This window comes from Bemisia tabaci, chromosome 7 (genome assembly GCF_918797505.1).
Source record: "Bemisia tabaci chromosome 7, PGI_BMITA_v3".
Taxonomy (NCBI): Eukaryota; Metazoa; Arthropoda; class Insecta; order Hemiptera; family Aleyrodidae; genus Bemisia; species Bemisia tabaci.
The window spans coordinates 19,212,423-19,230,702 of NC_092799.1; the positions used below are offsets into that span (position 1 = coordinate 19,212,423).

The 18,280-nt window shown below is 41.2% G+C and overlaps 1 protein-coding gene across 7 annotated transcripts in view; it reads left to right on the forward strand.

Moving 5' to 3' along the window:
- The window catches only part of eag (potassium voltage-gated channel protein ether a go-go), a 389,509-nt gene that overhangs the window by 22,226 nt on the left and 349,003 nt on the right, over positions 1-18,280 (forward strand). For all 7 annotated transcript variants that reach the window (XM_072302442.1, XM_072302445.1, XM_072302446.1 and 4 more), the window contains exon 3: positions 6,510-6,536. The gene's annotated coding sequence lies outside the window, so the exon portion shown is untranslated. The remainder of the gene's footprint in view (positions 1-6,509; positions 6,537-18,280) is intronic.

The following is an 18,280-nucleotide window of genomic DNA, read 5'->3' on the forward strand; positions in this document are numbered from 1 at the left end:
TTTTTCTTCTTTACCTTTCAATTTTTGCATTTTTCATGCGTCACAAATAGAAAGTAAATATTTCGGCATTTAGTAAACATGTAGTATGTTAGTATGTATTCAGTATGTTAGTTAACTATGCCTAACATATACCTACAAATAGTATAACCTGTTGAATGCAACAATTTCAAAGTACGAGTATTTTAACCTTAATATTCATAAAACTGGGTGATTTTTAGGCAGAAATTGAAGGAAGATCAGCGCCACAAGTGCCTCGAAATGCGCTCAAATAGAGTTAAAATTTCAAAAATATTCCGGGGAAGGTCCCCCCCCCCCCCAGCAAAATGACGTACACAATCGAAACAACGCGCTTTATAATTTTTTAAAAATCGAGATTCGTGCGCATTTTTCAGCGAGATGATGCTAATGGACCACTAGACGAGGTACGAATTTCAGCATTCTGATACATGTTTCTTAACTAAAATTTTACGTGGAATACGACACGCACAGCGAAAATTATCGAAATCAACTCCTTCCAAAGATATTTAATGATTCTTGATGCGTGAATTTAAACCACCCGCTCATGGAAACTCAATGCTCTGCGTGACTCACATCGTGCGCTAAACGTTATCATGACAGTATCTGCGATATAAAAATCTTGCAACCTCAATCTTGACGCTTTGGCTTAGCTGTATCAAATTGCTTATAGTTTGAACAACACATGGTGGGAAATGAACATTACTGGGTTGAGAAGCTTGTTGAAACCGTTGCAGTTCGCGATTTGACTCTCGTAGAGCTTTGAGTTTCTTGTGAGCGGACAGTTCAAGTTCTTCGTAAGCAATATGAAATAAAAACCTTAATATCTTCGTTTGGAGTTTGTTTTATTAGTTTTCGTTGCGCAAATCGTGCGCTACGTGAAATTCTTGTTAAGAAACATGTATCAGAATGCTAAAATTCGTACCTTGTCTAGTGGTCCATTGAAGATAACTCATTTGCCGTTATCTTGGCAACATCCCATAGATCATCCAGAACTGCAAAATTTTAAAAAAATTTGTACTCGAAATGAGGCTGTAATCAACCTCCAGCCTCTTAGTTACCACTAATGCGTCCACTAGTGCCTCCGCGTGCTCTGCGACGCCGGACCGCCACCGATAGCGATCCTGCCAGAGCTCCTCCGGCAAATCGCATCTTCTCATTTCCTGCCTCATTCGATCAATTCACGTTTTGGCAGGGTGTCCTGTACGTTTCCTGGCAGTTGGGGACCCGATCCAGAACCTTCTTAGGCAACCTTATTATGTGTACTTTAAATCGCGAAAAATCGAAACCTTCGCTGATCTCGATTTCGAGTCATCGCCATTTGAAATTTTCATAGTATATGCAAGTTTTCTACTAATTTTGATCCGCTTTTTTACGAATCGGTTTTGATCGGTTCACGTTTTTATTTTTCGTTCGATTCATGTCGGTCGAATATACACACCCTTTCGTTACTTGTAGAATATATATATATATTTTTTTATTATAATTATTATTTTTTTTTAACTGTGCAGTTCTCCTACTGTTGTGTCTGCAGCAATTGTTGTTACGAATCTGTTGTACGTTCTAATTTCACCTCATTACATACTTCTTTTCTGAAGGCGTTTTATGTGCGAAAGTGGAGCACCCTGTTTGAGAACTGCAGAAGTGAGATTGAATGAATAGCTCAATCCCTGCTTCGGTCGTTTTCCGGTAGATGACGCTACTTGTGCACATAAAACGCCTTCAGAGAGTCGAGTATGTAATGCGCGGAAATCAGCACGCACAACTTACTCGCAACGACAATTGCTGCAGACGCAGCGGAAGGCGAATTGTTAAGTTTAAAAAAAAAAGAATCTAATGGGTAGTTTGCATGCAACGAAAGGGTGTGTATTCGACCGACATGAATCGAACGAAAAATTAGAACGTGAACCGATCAAATCCGATTCAATGGACAAATAATTTAAAAAAGCAGATCAAAATTAGTAGAAAACTTGCGTTTAGTACGAACATTTTAAATGCCGATATCTCAAACTTAAGATCAGCCAATGTTTCGATTTTTTGCGATTTTAAGTCCGCATATACCATAGACAGCACTGCGGCACCCCCTGCAAACAGTTTTTGGGTACATTTTTGTCGCATTTTTTCCCCTTTCTTTCTTTCTTTCTTTCTTGCTTCAAGACCACTGTGTTAAATGGCATGTTGTGATTGGTCGGCTATGCCTTATCGCTGCTTTGTCGCGCCTTGTCAGGTATTATTCACGACAAGCTATACGCTTCCCTTGAGTTTCCGACAGTACGTCGTGAATTCCACCTTACAAAGCACGAAAAAGCAGTGATAAGATATAGCCGACCAATCACGTTTCGCCATTTAACGTATGACGTATATCTCTGCCCTACGAACACAAAATTGCAGTAATCAGCCCGCTGACTGTTCTGCCGTGCTAAGGAAGAATGTCATATGAACATTTGAGACTTGCCAAATTTCCTTGGATAAAATGTTTATTTCTGAGGAAATATTATGAATTTTTTTTCCATGAAACTTTCAGACTCTTTAGACCAAATTTCGAACAAAATTATCTGAGAAATCGGCGGGAAAATATCCAAAAATCGAAAAAATCGAAATCTGGAAATCGAGGTTGCCGAAGAGGGTCCTTGATTGGGTTCCTCCTGGGAGTAGACGCAGAGGGCGCCCAATGAAAGGTTGGAGGGAGGGGATTGAAGCTGAAATGTTAAGGTGCTCAATTCCCCAAGATTTGTGGTTTGAAAGAGAGCAGTGGAGGTTAGGAGTCGTAGAGCGCGAGGAGATGCTGTAAAGCGACTTATATGTATGTATGTATGTATTTATCAAAAATGTTTCCTGAAAATTAGTAATTTGCAGAGAAAATTCGGCAACGCCTGAAGGCTCATACGGCGTTTCTCCTCAACACGGCAGTGTTCCCTTGGTATGTTTTCCATGGCTCAGTCGCTCAGGTTATAGGAAGTCCATATGTCGAGCCTTTTAGCGTGAAGCTGGTGTAGGAGCACCCTTAATATACCCCCAACACATATATCCTAACTCCTTTTCTTATCCATCCCCCCCCCCCCAAAAAAAAAAATCCGGGGGTTCATCAGTAAAATGAATTTTGCGACTTGATCCTTGAAATCGGTAGCCTGACATTCAATGTAACGGAGAATGTGGTGTTCTCCCGAGCAACAATAATGTTTAAATGCGCGAGGCAGAACTGCATCAACGTAAAGACTTAGTAAATGTTGCAGATTTCTAAGTTCTCTCGAAAGACTTGGAGATAGCTCAAGGCGAAAATCAATAGCCTCGTCTCTCGGGTTATGATGCATTCCATTCGCGACTGAAGTTGTTCCACTCGGAATGAACGAATGAGCCTCGCTTTGCCTCGCGCTATTGCACCGCTTACCTCCACTCCTTTGAGGCGCCTGCATTTTACCGAGCTGCAACGAACATTACGCCCCGAGTCCTTGATTCCATTATCGTCTCCGTAATTTGCTCGCATGCTCATTGTGATCGGAAGTGGATGGAGCGAGGGTTAAAACTCGAGAGGATCAAATTGATTTTCTCTCCGAAAATTGTTCAATATTCCGTTTTTCATTATTTTTCCTCTCTTTTTAAAGGAAAATTAAGAAGAAATTTTTTGAAATGGACTAGTCAGAGCTTGTGTAAGTGCACTAGAAGAAAAAAGAAAAAAAAAAAAAAAAAAAAAAAAAAAAAAAAAAAAAAAAAAAAAACCACATTGGATCTAGAGTCCAGACTCTTAAAAACATCGACAAGAAAAAATACTCTTGATTCAATCAGATTTAAGCTTAAATCAAGAACCAAGCCTCTTAATTTGAGCGGATTTCCTTTTGATTTAAGCCTACTTCTGATTGAATCGAGAGTCCTTTTTCTTGTCAATGTTTTAAAGAGTCTGGACTCTAGATCCAATGTGTTTTTTTTCCAGTGTGCCAAAACTCCCAGCGTCTTAAATATAAACGCGACTCCTTTGACTGACTAATTACTTAACTAACTAACTAAATAACTAACGGTAACTAAATAAGTAACTAACCAGCCTAACTACATTCTGTTTGCTTAACTTCCACTTACGTGTTATTTCCTCACGAGGAAACTTGGCAAAATGGTGCCCAGAAATTCTGAAACCTGCATCCGGAATGATTGGCAAATAATATCTCCCGATACCCGAAAACCCTCCCTTCAAATAGAAGTTAAACTAGAACCTAAAGTTTTCCTGATTATTATTATGCTCTGGCTTATATGCCACTGAAGTATGGCACAACTACACGGGCATAGCCGCATGACCCTCCAATTGTAAATTGAACGGTGTCCTTTTTTTTACTTTAAAAAAAAAGATGAAATATTTTAAAATCTACAAATATTTATAAATATTTGAGCTCCAATTATGGAAGATTAAACCTTTTCCCAAAAATTCCATTAGAAAGAAAAGGGAAAAAAAGGAATCTTTAAACCGACCTGATTTAAAGTTTTTCGGGGGTTTCTGTGAAAAAATACTCCCTAATCTCCTGTCTTACTACTGGCACCAACAAGTCTAATTTAGTTCCTCTGCATCAAACTTATTTTTCTTATGATTTCTCTCATCCGTCGATTTTACGCTGAAATTATTTGTGGCAGTGCGTGTTCCGAGAATTGGACTATTTGCATGATAGAAAGTGCGACCAAGGTTTGATCCTAATTGAATGGCACAGTAGGAGTTTTCATAGAAATTTTGTGGAAGTGGACTCAATTCGACCAGCGGTCAACGGTAAAGCACGGGAGAAGAGCGTTAATAGTTATTCCCTAAAATTGTAGTGCTACCCCAATTTGCTGGATGATACAGTGGCAGTACCGCAACTTTTCTGTAGTAACCTAATTTATCGGGTAGTTACCATTTTACTTGAGCTTCCGTTAAAAATAATCGTGTCTTTTGAGCTCTTTGATCGGAAGGCTTTTAATCCTCGTCCATCCACTATGAAGAGAAAGAAAGACGAATTACAGATATCTGTACATGTTTGCATATTCGTCCTTGTTCAGAAGTGAGATGGGGCTTTGACTCAAGTCATGTCTTGATTGATAGTGAGTCGGAATTTATAGACAAATCCCTAGACAATGAAGAGACAAAAGGAGTATGGAGGGATCCTATTGGTGGAAGCGGGTGGTTGCAATGGCCAAATAGGTTAGATAAGACTTGCGAACGGCAACCCACGAGAGCTTCTACAGTTCGTCCATTATTTTTTCAGTCCATAGGAACCAACCATTTCAACCAATAGGATCGCTCGATACTCCCAATGTCTTCTTTATCCATCTCTTTGTCCATCAATTTCAACAATCAGCCTGCAAGTGAAAATTCTGATCCAATAGTGGCTCAACTTAGTGTACACTGGAAAAAAAAATACATTGGATCTAGAGTCCAGACTCTTGAAAACATTGACAAGAAAAAATACTCTTGATTCAATCGGATTTTTGCTTGAATCAAAACGAAATCCTCTTAAATTAAGAGGCTTCGTTTTTTATTTAAACTAGATTCTGATTGAATCAAGAGTACTATTTCTCGTCGATATTTTTACGAGTCTGGACTCTAGATCCAATGAGTGTGTGTTATTTTTCCAGTGTAGTATTCATGCGTTTTGCAGAGATCAGCTGGAAAGAGGTCGGATGAAAAATGTGATGATGAGGGGTTGAATGTTGTGATGGGTGAGTGAAGTGTGTTGACAGTCGAGACGCTAAGTGATGCCGAGAGGTAGGTCGAGGGCCCCGAGACGTGACTTTTACACAAGAAGCAGCCGTAATGCTGCCAAATGAGTTTCCTCCTTTCTATACCAAAAAAGAGAAAGAAAGGGTAGCATTATTATCCGCAATAGTCCTTGCGCCATACGCTAGGGGGTGCGTATATCAATGATGAAACTGCAGAAATGCGTATCTCGGTTCGCAGCGTTGCAGACTTTCTGTCATACTTCATTTTCTTTAAGAAAAACTTTCAAACGTAATTTTTTGAAAATTTCAGTGATTTTTATTCTCTGTATGAAGAACATTTTTTAAAAATGTCAAGCCATGATGTTGGTTTGGCCTCCTTTTGAAAAATCAAATAGAAACAAAGATTTTTAAACGCAGCAACTGAGTTACTCATTTATGCAGTTTCACCGTCAATATTCCCTTCATACCCCCCCCCCCAAAAAAAAAAAATCATAATATTTAATGCCTTATATTCATAACTCCTGCTGCACTGGAAAAAAAAAACGCTTGGATCTAGAGTCCAGACTCTTGAAAACAATGAGAAGAAAAAATACTCTTGATTCAATCGGATTTTTGCTTGAATCAATAGGAAATCCGCTTGATTTAAGTAAAAATCCGATTGAATCAAGAGTATTTTTTCTTCTCATTGTTTTTAAGAGTCTGGACTCTAGATCCAAACCACTTTTTTTTTCAGCGTGGTTAACAAATGATAACCATGCGGTTGTCATTTGTATGTCATTGCAGTATGTCATATTAATGATTTGTTCAATCTTCTGTTTCAGGATTGATTGCTGCGAGCCTCTGATAAGGTACGGTTTTTTTAAAATTTTCTGAATGGACTTATTTTATGATCTGAACTGTAGGGAATTTTTACCGATATACGCCAAGGGAATCAAGGAAATGTAAGGAATTTCATTTATATTTTATGGCACCTCTATCGATGTATTAGCGAATCGTTCTCCAACGTTTACCAATATTTATTTTTTTTATTTATTTTTTGGTAGAGAGCTGCTTTATTTTCAAGTTGAGGACCTAAACGAAAAGAGCACGGACATGGAGCTCTTTGGGCCGACAAGAGCCAACCTTTAAAAACGGAAAATGTCACTGCCAATATTCAGATTCCAATATCAAGGAAAATGGCTGGAAATAAGGAAATATACATGGAAAATGGCTAAAAATGTTCCTAAATGGCCGTTCTTGCGCACAAAAATGAGTAAATTAAGCAACAACTAAATCAGTACGTGCTTTACCAACGACGGATCGTAAGAATGTTAATGCAATCTTTTTGGCTAATTTGAATTCATAGATTGGCTGTCCTTCTGGGCCTCAAGACCTTCATGACCTAACCTCAAAATTACCGACATGTCCGTACTCTCTCCGTATAGGTATACTAACGATTCCAACGTTAAAACGTTGGAAAGCGTTCACCGTAGCACCTCGTCAATATGTAAAAGTGATTTTGCGCGGACGGAAGAGAGCGCTGCAAGACGCTGTTGAACTAAACGTGGAGCGTAACCTAGGAAACATGCATCTACATAAGAGATTACTTGTCTACATAGAGTAAAATATAGGGGTTATTAGTGAAGGGGTACTTTGTACCCCAACAAGTTTTTTAGATCTCCGACGACTAAAAATTTGAACGATCCTTGAAAGAGTCATTAAATAAAAGTACGTTGCAGAGTTTTAAAACATAAAGATATTAATTTCTCAAAGACAAGCCTGCAGGCATTACATGAAGTGGACAAAATAGGAGAATAAAGGTAGAAATGGTACATAAAAAGAATTGAGAAAGTAAGTATTGTTTCCCGCCACGAAAAAAGGCGCCGATTCTCATGCAGCAGCGCCCGGCCTTTACCAATGGATACATTAGTAACATACCCAATGCCAAACGACGGGAAAGAGCGTACACTACCAACGTGGTGAACGCTCAAAACCAAGATAAAGTTTGCCTAGATGTCGAGGATAGTCGTTTTGGTTTGTTAGAGAGAGGTTGTTCCTAGGCTTGGCACAAAGCCGGAATCAGGCTCAGATGTCTCATTTCGCCTTCAATTTTGATGATACTTCAAGCACATCCATAAAGCACGAATAGTCGTATCAAAGAAACGTACCGAGCGGGCCTTTACCAATGGATACATTAGTAACATACCCGCTGCAAAACGACGGGGAAGAGCGAATACTACTAACGTGGTGAACGCTCAAAACCAAGATAAAGTTTGCCTAGATGTCGAGGATAGTCGTTCTGGTTTGTTAGAAAAAGGTTGTTCCCAGGCTTGGGACAAAGCCGGAATCAGGCCCTGATGCCTCATTTCGCCTTCAATTTTGATGATACTTCAAGCACATCCATAAAGCACGAATAGTATCAAAGAAACGTACCGAGCGGGCCTTTACCAATGGATGCATTAGTAACATACCCGCTGCAAAACGACGGGAAAGAGCGTACACTACTAACGTGGCGAAGGCTCAAAGTGCGTGGAGGAGGACGGGGCGCGGGAGTGTGGAAGTGACGTTAAAAATCGGGAGGGAAATTGAAGAGGGAATTAAGGAGCATCAAAGGGGAAGGATCCCAACGACGCGAGTGACGCGACTCGACGCGACGACAGGGGAATTAGCTCCCAAGCCCGGGTCCCGTCCGGAGCCGAAAGTGATGCCACCCTCCAACTCCGAACCCCCAGATCGCGGTTTTCCCGCGCTCAAAGCGGACTTAAACATCGCTGATCGTTAACTCGTTAAGCTCGCCTCTCTTATTCCCTTTTTTGCCAGACGCCGGCTTAATTGCGCCCCCGTCTCCTCTGACCCATCTCAACCTCCTCTCGAGCCCTCCTCTCCGTCTACCCCCGTGTTTTCTGGAGCTCCTGGGGAAATGGAAGTATGCCCTCGCGGCGGAGGAGCGACGACTTGGGGAATGCGCCCGCCGCCCGGCTCCCGTGACGTATATCGATTTCTTCGTGAGCCCTGTTCTCCGCTTAGGTATATGTTTTTTGGGGCTCGTGTTGAAGCAGGGATACGCCCCTGCTTTGAAGGAGCGACGGGTTGTGGCTGTCTCCTTTGCCCCTATCGGCCCCTTTATTATCCCGCCAATGCCTGATAATGTTTCACACGCGCTTTGTCAAGTTTGAACTAGTTGCGCGGGACAACCGAACGTAATGGACTGATTTACACGGAGAAAAAAACCTCGTGCGTGGGACCCGAAGTTTAGGTTATATGGATCTCTGAAGATCTCAGATTGAGCATCTGAACACTTTAGATCTAGCTATCGAGGTTCGGATCACACATCTGAAACTTCAGTTCTTACATCTGAAGTACCTCAGGTGTGAGAACCGAAGTTTTTCGGATGTGAAAACCGAAGTACTTCAGATGTAAGAACTGAAGTTTCAGGTGTGTGATCCGAACCTCGACATCTAGACCTGAAGTGTGTGTTCGGATGGTCAATCTGAAAACTTCAGAGATCTATTTGACCTAAACTTCGGGTCCTACGCCCGAGGTTTTTTTCTCCGTGTAGTGACCTCGTCATTCGATATATTGTCAAACCCTTGGTTTCTGATTCGCGTCCATTCGCACCCTTTTTGCCATGGTGGTAAAATGCGTCCAAGTGTTTCTTACAATCGGAAGTTGTCGTGTTTAATGAGTGTTTAATTAATTTACGACTGGTCGATGACTAAATTTTAGTAAACTAACACAATTTACTCATGAAGAATTTCTACATGAAGTTACGTTAGGTTTTTTGGTTTGAATCGTGTGCTCGACATTATATCGAATGACGTAGTCACTAAGCCAATCGATATGCTGATTTAGTGGCTATGTCATCGATCAATTTTAAAGAAAGGCATAACCTTGTCTCTAATTCGCGTCCCTCGCGGCATGCACTGGAAAAAAACACATTGTATCTAGAGTCCAGACTCTTGAAAACGTTGACAAGAAATCGGATTTTTGCTTGAATCAAAACGAAATCCGCTTAAATTAAGAGTCTTGGTTCTTGATTTAAGCTAGATTCTGATTGAATCAAGAGTACTTTTTCTTGTCGATGTTTTTAAGAGTCTGGACTCTAGATCCAATGTGTTCTTTTTCCAGTGTGGTGATAAAATGCGCCCGACGTCTGGTCAGATAATTGTAAGTTAGCATTTGTTAACTTTTTGTTTGTTAACGACCAGGATGCAGTTGTCCAAAAGCCATCGAGGATTAACCGCGGCTCGACCTGTCATTCCTGAAATGCCAACTCACCCTGCTGCTGGCTAGGTTCTAACATTTATAGCAACTTCAAATGCACTTCATCTATAATCGGGAAGTGAGTGCTTGAATAATAATCATTACATATGATACGCTAAAGTTGAAGAGCGCTTAGTGTTTGGAGCCCAAATCATGTCTCTCTTAAAATACCTCGGGCTGAAATCCTCGCTCAATGTCCTTATTTGACGCAAAGTCAACCAGGCAGCTGAACTAACTTTAAGGCAAAACCTGCAGCATCTCCTGTAAATGAAGGCGCTTCAAGCCGCTGCTATTATGTCCCTGTGGGGATTTCGTAGAATTCAATCGTGATCTTGGCGAGTTGAGTTGAGTTTAGGTTAGCCAAGCATCTTTACGCTGACTGGTTAAGAATTGAGTATTTTAAATGAAATTGAAGGCACTTTTTGTCTAAACGATTTCTATCTTGCAAGTCTCTCCCATGGAATATTGGATTTGGTGACCGGAGCAGAGGTGCAAAAAACGCCACTCGGCCGATCAGGGGTTTTTCCCACGCTGTCTTTCGAAAAATGTCCTCCCTTTCCCTAATTTTTCAAAGTGATAATTTGTTTTTCTTTCTTGCTCTTCTTTTTTGAAAATTTGCTTGAAACGCCATTTCAAAAGGTCGGTGAATCGTCGGTATTTTTTTCAAACAGAAATCTTCTCCGTGTGGTTTTGAACAAATTTTTTTTCAAAAAGGGTGAAGCTTTTGTACCCCTGAACCAAACTGAGATATGAGTCCTTTGTAATCTTGACTTCATCAGTGTGTTTTTCTCATTTGGGTCGCAACTCCTCCGACCTGGTCAAAAAAGTTGACCAAACTCTTTATGTCGGTGTGGTTTTGGAAAAAAAATTTCCTCGCTTCCCCAAAAATTTTCTCTTAAAGGGTGCAGCTTTTGCACCCCTGCCCGATTATTGAAATCTCGTGTTTGTCTGGCGGGCACAGGTTAAACGGCGGAGCGTGATTGGTCCGCTGTGTCTTATCGCTGCTTTGTCGTGCCTTTGGCAGGTGTAATACACGACATACTCACGGAAACTACAGAGGTGCCTATAGCTTGTCGTGAATTCCATCTGCACGGAGAAAAAAACCTCGTGCGTGGGACCCGAAGTTTAGGTCGTATGGATCTCTGAAGTTTTCGGATTGAGCATCTGAGCACCTAAGGTCTAGCTGTCGAGGTTCGGATCACACATTTGAAACTTCAGTTCTTACATCTGAAGTACTTCAGATGTGAGAACCGAAGTTTTTCGGATGTGAGAACCGAAGTTTTTCGGATGTGAAAACCGAGGTACTTTCAGATTTAAGAACCGGTGTTTCAGATGTGTGATCCAAACCTCAGCAGCTGGACCTAAAGTGTTCAGATGCTCAATCTGAAAACTTCAGAGATCCATTTGACCTAAACTTCGGGTCCCACGCACGAAGTTATTTTCTCCGTGTGACAAAGGCCCGGCAAAGCAGCGATAAGACATAGCCGGCCAATCACGATCCGCCGTTTAACCTATGTCCGCCCGACAGACACAAAATTTCAATAATCGGTCCGCAGGACCAAACTGGGATGGGTCATTTATAGTCCATGACTTCATCTGTGCGTTTCACTTATTCGGGTCGCAACTCCGCCGACCTGCTCAAAAAAGTTGACCAAACCCACTTGCGGAAATTCATCCTACGTCGTCGGTCCCTTGTCCTTCTTCTTACCACGTAGAGACATGATTTCTCGGCAAATCTGAATCGGATGTTTACCGCGTGGGGCCACCAAGCCATTCCGTAGTTCCGGTGACAAAGGTGCCAAGGTCACCCAAGGCAAGTCCGCGCGAAGAGCGTTAACGGCGAAAACTTTGCCGTAAGGACGTATCTGAGTATCCACATGAGCCCCGGTTTACATATAAATCTACGCTTTCCGGGGCTCATGCGTAAATCAAGATCGGCCGTTACGCTCCAGAAGCGAGGAACTGCGGTGACGGCAAAAACTTTGACGTAAGGACGTATTTCAATATCCACGTGAGCCCCGGTTTACGTATGAGGCCATGCTTTCTGGGGCTCACGCGAAAATGGAGATACGCCGTTTGGCCCGAGGAGCGAGGAACTGTGACAAAGCGCACTCTCGAGTCCGTGTAAGCAAACCGCGGAGCCCGGAAAGAGGGCTGAAAGAAGGGCGCGAGGAGCTTTCTACGCGGTCGGAAGCGGCGACGTCCGTAGGGGACGTAAAATCAATTTGCTCGCAACCGTGAGACCGTGACGCACGCAAATGAGCCCATCTAAGGAGAGCCCCCCCCCCCCCCCTTCACTCTCGGGGCCACGTAAACTCATGAGCTCTCTGATTTATTGATCAGGTATGTAATCGAAGACTCATGTATTAATTTACCTCGGGCCTCTTCGGTGTTCGGGACCGGGAATAATCGGGATTCACCGGGGAATGAAAAATTTCAGGGAAAATCAATGAAAAACAGGGGAAAATCTGGTAATCTGTTCTGGAAACTGGGGATCCTCTTTCCACCGCTTGGAGTCCTTTTTATTTGTATCTTCTGCGAAAATTTCAATTGCATATTGTCAGTTAGGTTCATGTTACTGCAACTACGCTCATGAGCTCTTCGATTTATCGATCAAGTATGTAATCGAAGACTTATGTATTAATTTATCTTGGGCCTCTTTGGTGTTCGGGACCGGAAATAATCGAGATTCACCGGGGAATGAAAAATTTCAGGGAAAATCGATGAAAATTAATGGAAAACACGGAAAAACCTGGTAATCTGTTTCGGAAAATGGGGATCCTCTTTCCACCGCCTGGAGTCTTTTTTATTTGTATCTTTTGCGAAAATTTCAATCGCATATTGTCAGTGAGGTTCATGTTATTGCAACTACGCTCATGAGCTCTTCGATTTATCGATCAAGTATGAAATCGAGGACTCATGTATTAATTTACCTCGGGCCTCTTTCGTGTTTGGGACCGGGAATTACCGGGATTTACCAGGGAATGAAAAATTTCAGGGAAAATCGGGGAAAAATCTGGGAGTGGGTTCCAGAAATTGAGGGTTTTTTCTTCCACTGTCTGAGCTCTTGATTAAATAAATCGAGTATGTACATAGGCTGTCCCAAATGTACCCGGGCTGGTTCTGTAATTTCAAAACTACGATAGATATAGCCATGATCTTGGTTTAATTTTAAAGATCAACTCAATACCTATCGATTAAGACTAAGATCAGCGCAATCGAATAAAAATTGACCGGAAAAATCCGAGATTCCTCAGAGAATGAAAATTTCCCGGGAAAATCGGGGAAACATTAGGGGGTCTGTTCCAGGGACCGAGAATCTCCTCCTCTACCGCTAGGAAACCATGTTTGTTCAGGGTGTCTAGTATCAGGATTCTCCCAAAATTCTCGATTCTATCAGGATTTAAGGTTGATCAGGATTTAATCCCGATTTCATCAGGATTTGGAAAAAGTCGGCCGTCCGATCGAATATTTTTATGGAGCTGCGTATTTTTGTGAAGTCATGCCTATGCAGAAATTTTAATTTTTCTCCCCGAAAAATCGGGATTTGATCAGGATTTGGAAAAATTATGAAATCAAGATTTAGCCGTCAAAAATCAGGAAAAATCAAGATTTTCTAAAATGACAAAAAAACTAGACACTCTGCTGTTTCAAACTTTGCGGAAAGCTTTATAGTACGTGTGTCATCAAAATGTTTTATTGTTATGAACGGCGAAAAAATGAGTCGTTGATTCCCTGATACCGCGAGACCGAGACGTAAGACTATGATTCGTATTTTGTGTTGTTTGTGCAGCCTTTCCTCAGATTAAGTTGTTATTGGATGTGCTTGGGCTGGTTAAGGTGTTCTTCAAAACTCAAAAATTTAAAGCATAATTTATTATTATGACTAATGTGCTCCTCTCCTTTACACTGTACATTCTTTCAATTTCTATCATTTTCTAACACAGAAATGTGAGACTTACCACGTTATTCATCAGAACTTACCGTGTAGAAAGGTTGCGGTTGTAGGTTTTTATGTATGTCTAAAGGATTGAAACAAATGTTGTTTATCACAATCATCCGCCCTATCTCAAGTCGTTTAAGAAGACGTGTTAAAAGAGAAGGGAAAAAGGCACTCACATAAACTCTTAGTCGTGTGGTTATATTTTTTGCCGGATGCATTGCTGACGACCAGATGGTGATCGCACAGGATGCTTATAACGTTGAACATATGTCTCAGAGCACGTGCATAGTACGAGAAAGCAGAGACTTTTGAGAAAATACAACCTAGAAAGTCCCCTTAAGGAGGGAAAAAAATGGATCCCTGGAAAAAGAACATTGGATCTAGAGACCAGACTCTTGAAAACATTGACAAGAAAAATGATTCTTGATGCAATCAGATTTAAGCCTAAATCAAAAGGAAATCCACTCATATTAGGAGGCTTGGTTCTTGACCTAAGCTTAAATCTGATTGAATCAAGAGTATTTTTTCTTGTCGATGTTTTTAAGAGTCTGGACTCTAGAACCAATGTGTTTTTTTCCAGTGATTCTATCTCGAAACGTCAATTTTAGCGGCTCTGGTGCTTGCACTAGAGCTGCTATTCCGGACGGTCCCAGCTGGGGAGTATCAACGGACCATGTTACATTGGAGAGACCGCGTGTTGGTTGATGGGAATCGGCGCCATTTTCTGCTGTTTAGGGGGGACTGATTTTATTTTAATTGATATCTTTTTCCTGTGAGCGAATGCTATGTTGTGTAGTGTATTTTTGGAATCATGGTGATACTGTCAATAATTCAAAACGGGTCTGTGCTTTAATCTCGCACTGGAAAAAATGTATTTTACGTTTAAAATTTGAAAATTCAAATCTATAAGTTTTCGCGGTTTTTTCGAAGAATGCCGTGGTTGGAGCTTCCTAGTCATACTACTCGACATCAGCTGATAGCAAACAAAGGTTACCAAGGAAACCGTAAACGCGTAACAACTACCTACCGTCGCCAGAGCCGCTTTCCGACGCGAATGCGTTGGAGCTTCCTGCTTGTTACTTTCTCGCTCCCATAGGGTAGAGAGGAAGTATTGTCATCCTCCAAGAAAAAAAAAAAAAAAAAAGTTGAAATTTCATCATTTCTAGACGTTTGAAGGTCCCAGGAGTAAAAATAACCATACTTGAAAAAATGTGTGTCCGTCCGTGTGGCGTCCCCCAAATCTGTGTACAGCGATATCTCAGAATCTATCTGTTCGATTTCATTCAAAATTGGCACAGGACACCATATCTATGGTCTCCTTATGCACGTCCAACGATTTTGAGGTACGCTAAAATTTGGGGGGGCTACGCTCAATTGTCCATTTTTAGCAAAATCACACGGAAAGCTCATTTTGAGGGACTGTAAATTTTAAAAAATGCCTTTAATTCTTTAAAATTGGGCATCAAGCACATCACCTTGGTCATTAATTTAAGATCCTAAAAGATCTTTGGACTAAACTCAAAATTCAAGGGATTACGAGGCCCAAAAGTAGGGCACTTTGCTCCGCGACATTCCACAAACAACTCATTTTCAAAGACTGTAAATTTGAAAAAAAATGCCTTTCATTTCTTCGAAAGTTGGCATAAGAGCACCACCTGGTTCAATAATGTAAGTTCCTATGAGGTCTTTGGACTAAACTAAAAATTGAAGGGTTGCGCGTCATATAGCGAGGAGAGCACTTCGGTCACACGGAGAGCTCATGGACTGTAGATTTTGAAAAAAATGCCTTTAATTCTTTGAAAGTTGGCTCAAAAGCACCATCTGAGTCATTAATTTAAGTTCCTAAAGGATTCTTGGACTAATCTCATAATTGCAGAGGGGCCGATAGGAGACGCTCAATTCTCTGATAAATGAGTCGGAACGCTTCTAGATAATAGCAGCAAACGCTTTGAGTCAGGTGAAACCTAGGAATTCAAATGCATTATATAATGCATCATATACTATTTCCAAAATTACTCCGTAGGTATACACAAAGCAAAATTAGACAACTAATTAGGTACATACTCACATTACAAAGGTACAATGAATCATCAAGCTAACGCCAAGAACTGACACTTAGATCTTTATTAAAAACTAATATGTTTGTTGTTAATGAATTCAGAATCCCGGCAGATTCCATCTTTTGCGGTTCCTTTTTACGAGGTACTAAGCACAAATATAATATAATAATTCGGCACAAATATGACTGATTTAATGCTTGTTAATAAAGGAGGTTATAATTGTTATAACCTGTTTGTTGACGTTTGTCGACAGCAGCAAGGAGATCGCGCGCAGCGCTTTCTATTGTTTTCGCTTTGAATTACGGGAATACGCGGTAAGGAGATGGCGCTCCTGGCGGGCAAGTGGTGAACCTTCCAGCAGGTAGATTCGCCCGCCAAATTTAAAATTTGGGAGATGCTAAGCGAAAACCGTTTAGTTTTAAGACTATTTGAACATCGAATAGTCATTCTACCCATTCAAGTAGATATTTGATGGCTTTTGACCGTGCTTAAGGAGAGATTATAATATAAAATCGTATCTGAAGTATGATGTCAATGAATCTAATGGATCCTAATGAATCGTAGAAAAGCTAAGATTTTTACGGATCGCCATCTTTGACAGGAGACTTTGTTAATCACTTACATATTTAATTAAAGATGCCTCATAAAATCAACAAGTCGAGTCCGAATATATGAATTCATCACATATCGCGAAGACATTTACAATAAAGTTCAGTGGTTTGAATAAAAATTTCATAACTATTATCCTGTGATCAAAATTCCGATCAAACTTTATGATTTTGTAAAATTGGCAGTATTTTTCTAAATATTCCAGTAAAAGTGTCTATGCCGGCGCGAAGCGCCGGCTCGAGCGAGAAAGTCCCGTGCGGTCTCCGCACCAGTCCGCTAAGCGGATGGGGGGGCGAAGCCCCCCAAATGCCGGCGCGTAGCGCCGGTACGCGGCGCGAAGCGCCGCGCATAAATTGGCCGGAGGCCAATTTTTTTTCTATTGTGGCAGCTCAAGGGCCGACAAGCGGCTACCGATCAACAAATTTGCTATACACAAAAAAATTATTTGATACCTCTATTTTTTCGCAAAAATCAAAGTTTATCTGGCCCGCTCTAAGTAGAAATGAACCAAGCCACATCAGCTATTTCGAACTTTCTGATTGGGCAATTTAATTTTTACATTAAAATGGCTGTGCGGATTTTTGTGCAAATTTCAGTGAATTTCCTGCACAGTGCGAGGCTAATTCCTTAAAATTTTCAAAGGAATCCGCGCAAACGTTCTCTTGTAAAAAATTAATTTGCCCGGTTAAATTTGACAGTGGCTAATGTGGCTTGATTCCTTCCTGCTAAACGTGGTCAATGTATCGTTCGATTATTCGAGGTAACTCAAATACAATAAAGACTCTTGCCAGTCGCGCAATACAGAATTTCGTTCATCTAAGTGCACTTAAATCCATTAGACTTAATTTTGCATCTAGGAACTATAATTTCTGACTCATCGGTGAAAGCATTAATCCGCATAGGAAAACTAAGGGTGCATACGTTGTTCTTAAACTGAGCCCGAAATTGTAGTTCTCTTTACGAAATGCAGTCCAATCAGTACGACGGAGGCAGGTTTCACCACGCAATCAATTTTTTCTCACGAATTCCACTCGAGGAAAAACAGTGTTGTCAGGTTGTAACAGTCACCATCGTGCAGTCAGAATAGGTGAAAGCACTGTGCTGCCGTGCTAAGGAAGAACGCCGTAAGTCACGAGGCGTTGCCAAAATTCCTTCGACAATTCGGGCGTTTCCAGGAAAATTTGAAAATTTCTCTCCTCCGATTTTCCGAAGGATTTCGTTCTTGGTTTGATCTTGAAAGTCTGAAAATATCACGGGGAAAATATTCATAACTTTCTTCAAAAATCAATATTTTCCGAAAGGAAATTGGGCAACATTCGAATGCTCATACGGCGTTTTTCCTCAGCTCGGCAGTGTCCACCCCACCCTGCCCTCCTTCTCAACGTGGAAACAAAATAATCCTAAGATATACTCTCTCGTTGATGCTTGCTGCGAGTGCCTTCATTTCATCCGAAGTAATCACCAGATGAGAGGTGTCGGTCCAGAAACGAGGGAAAGAGGAATGGTGGAAATTGGGGGGGGGGGGCGAAAAAATAAGATTAACGGGGGAAACAAGCAGAGATCCCTGATGAGGGGAATATTGTGCGAGTTGAAGAATGAAGATTGAGAGGAGAGGGACGCCCCACAGTGGATCGAGTCGATAAGAGAAGTTGGACAAAATTTGGAAACTTTAAAAGCTTATAACCCCGTCCATACAAAACTTTGAGATTTTAAAAGTGGTTCCATTGGTCAGGGTGTC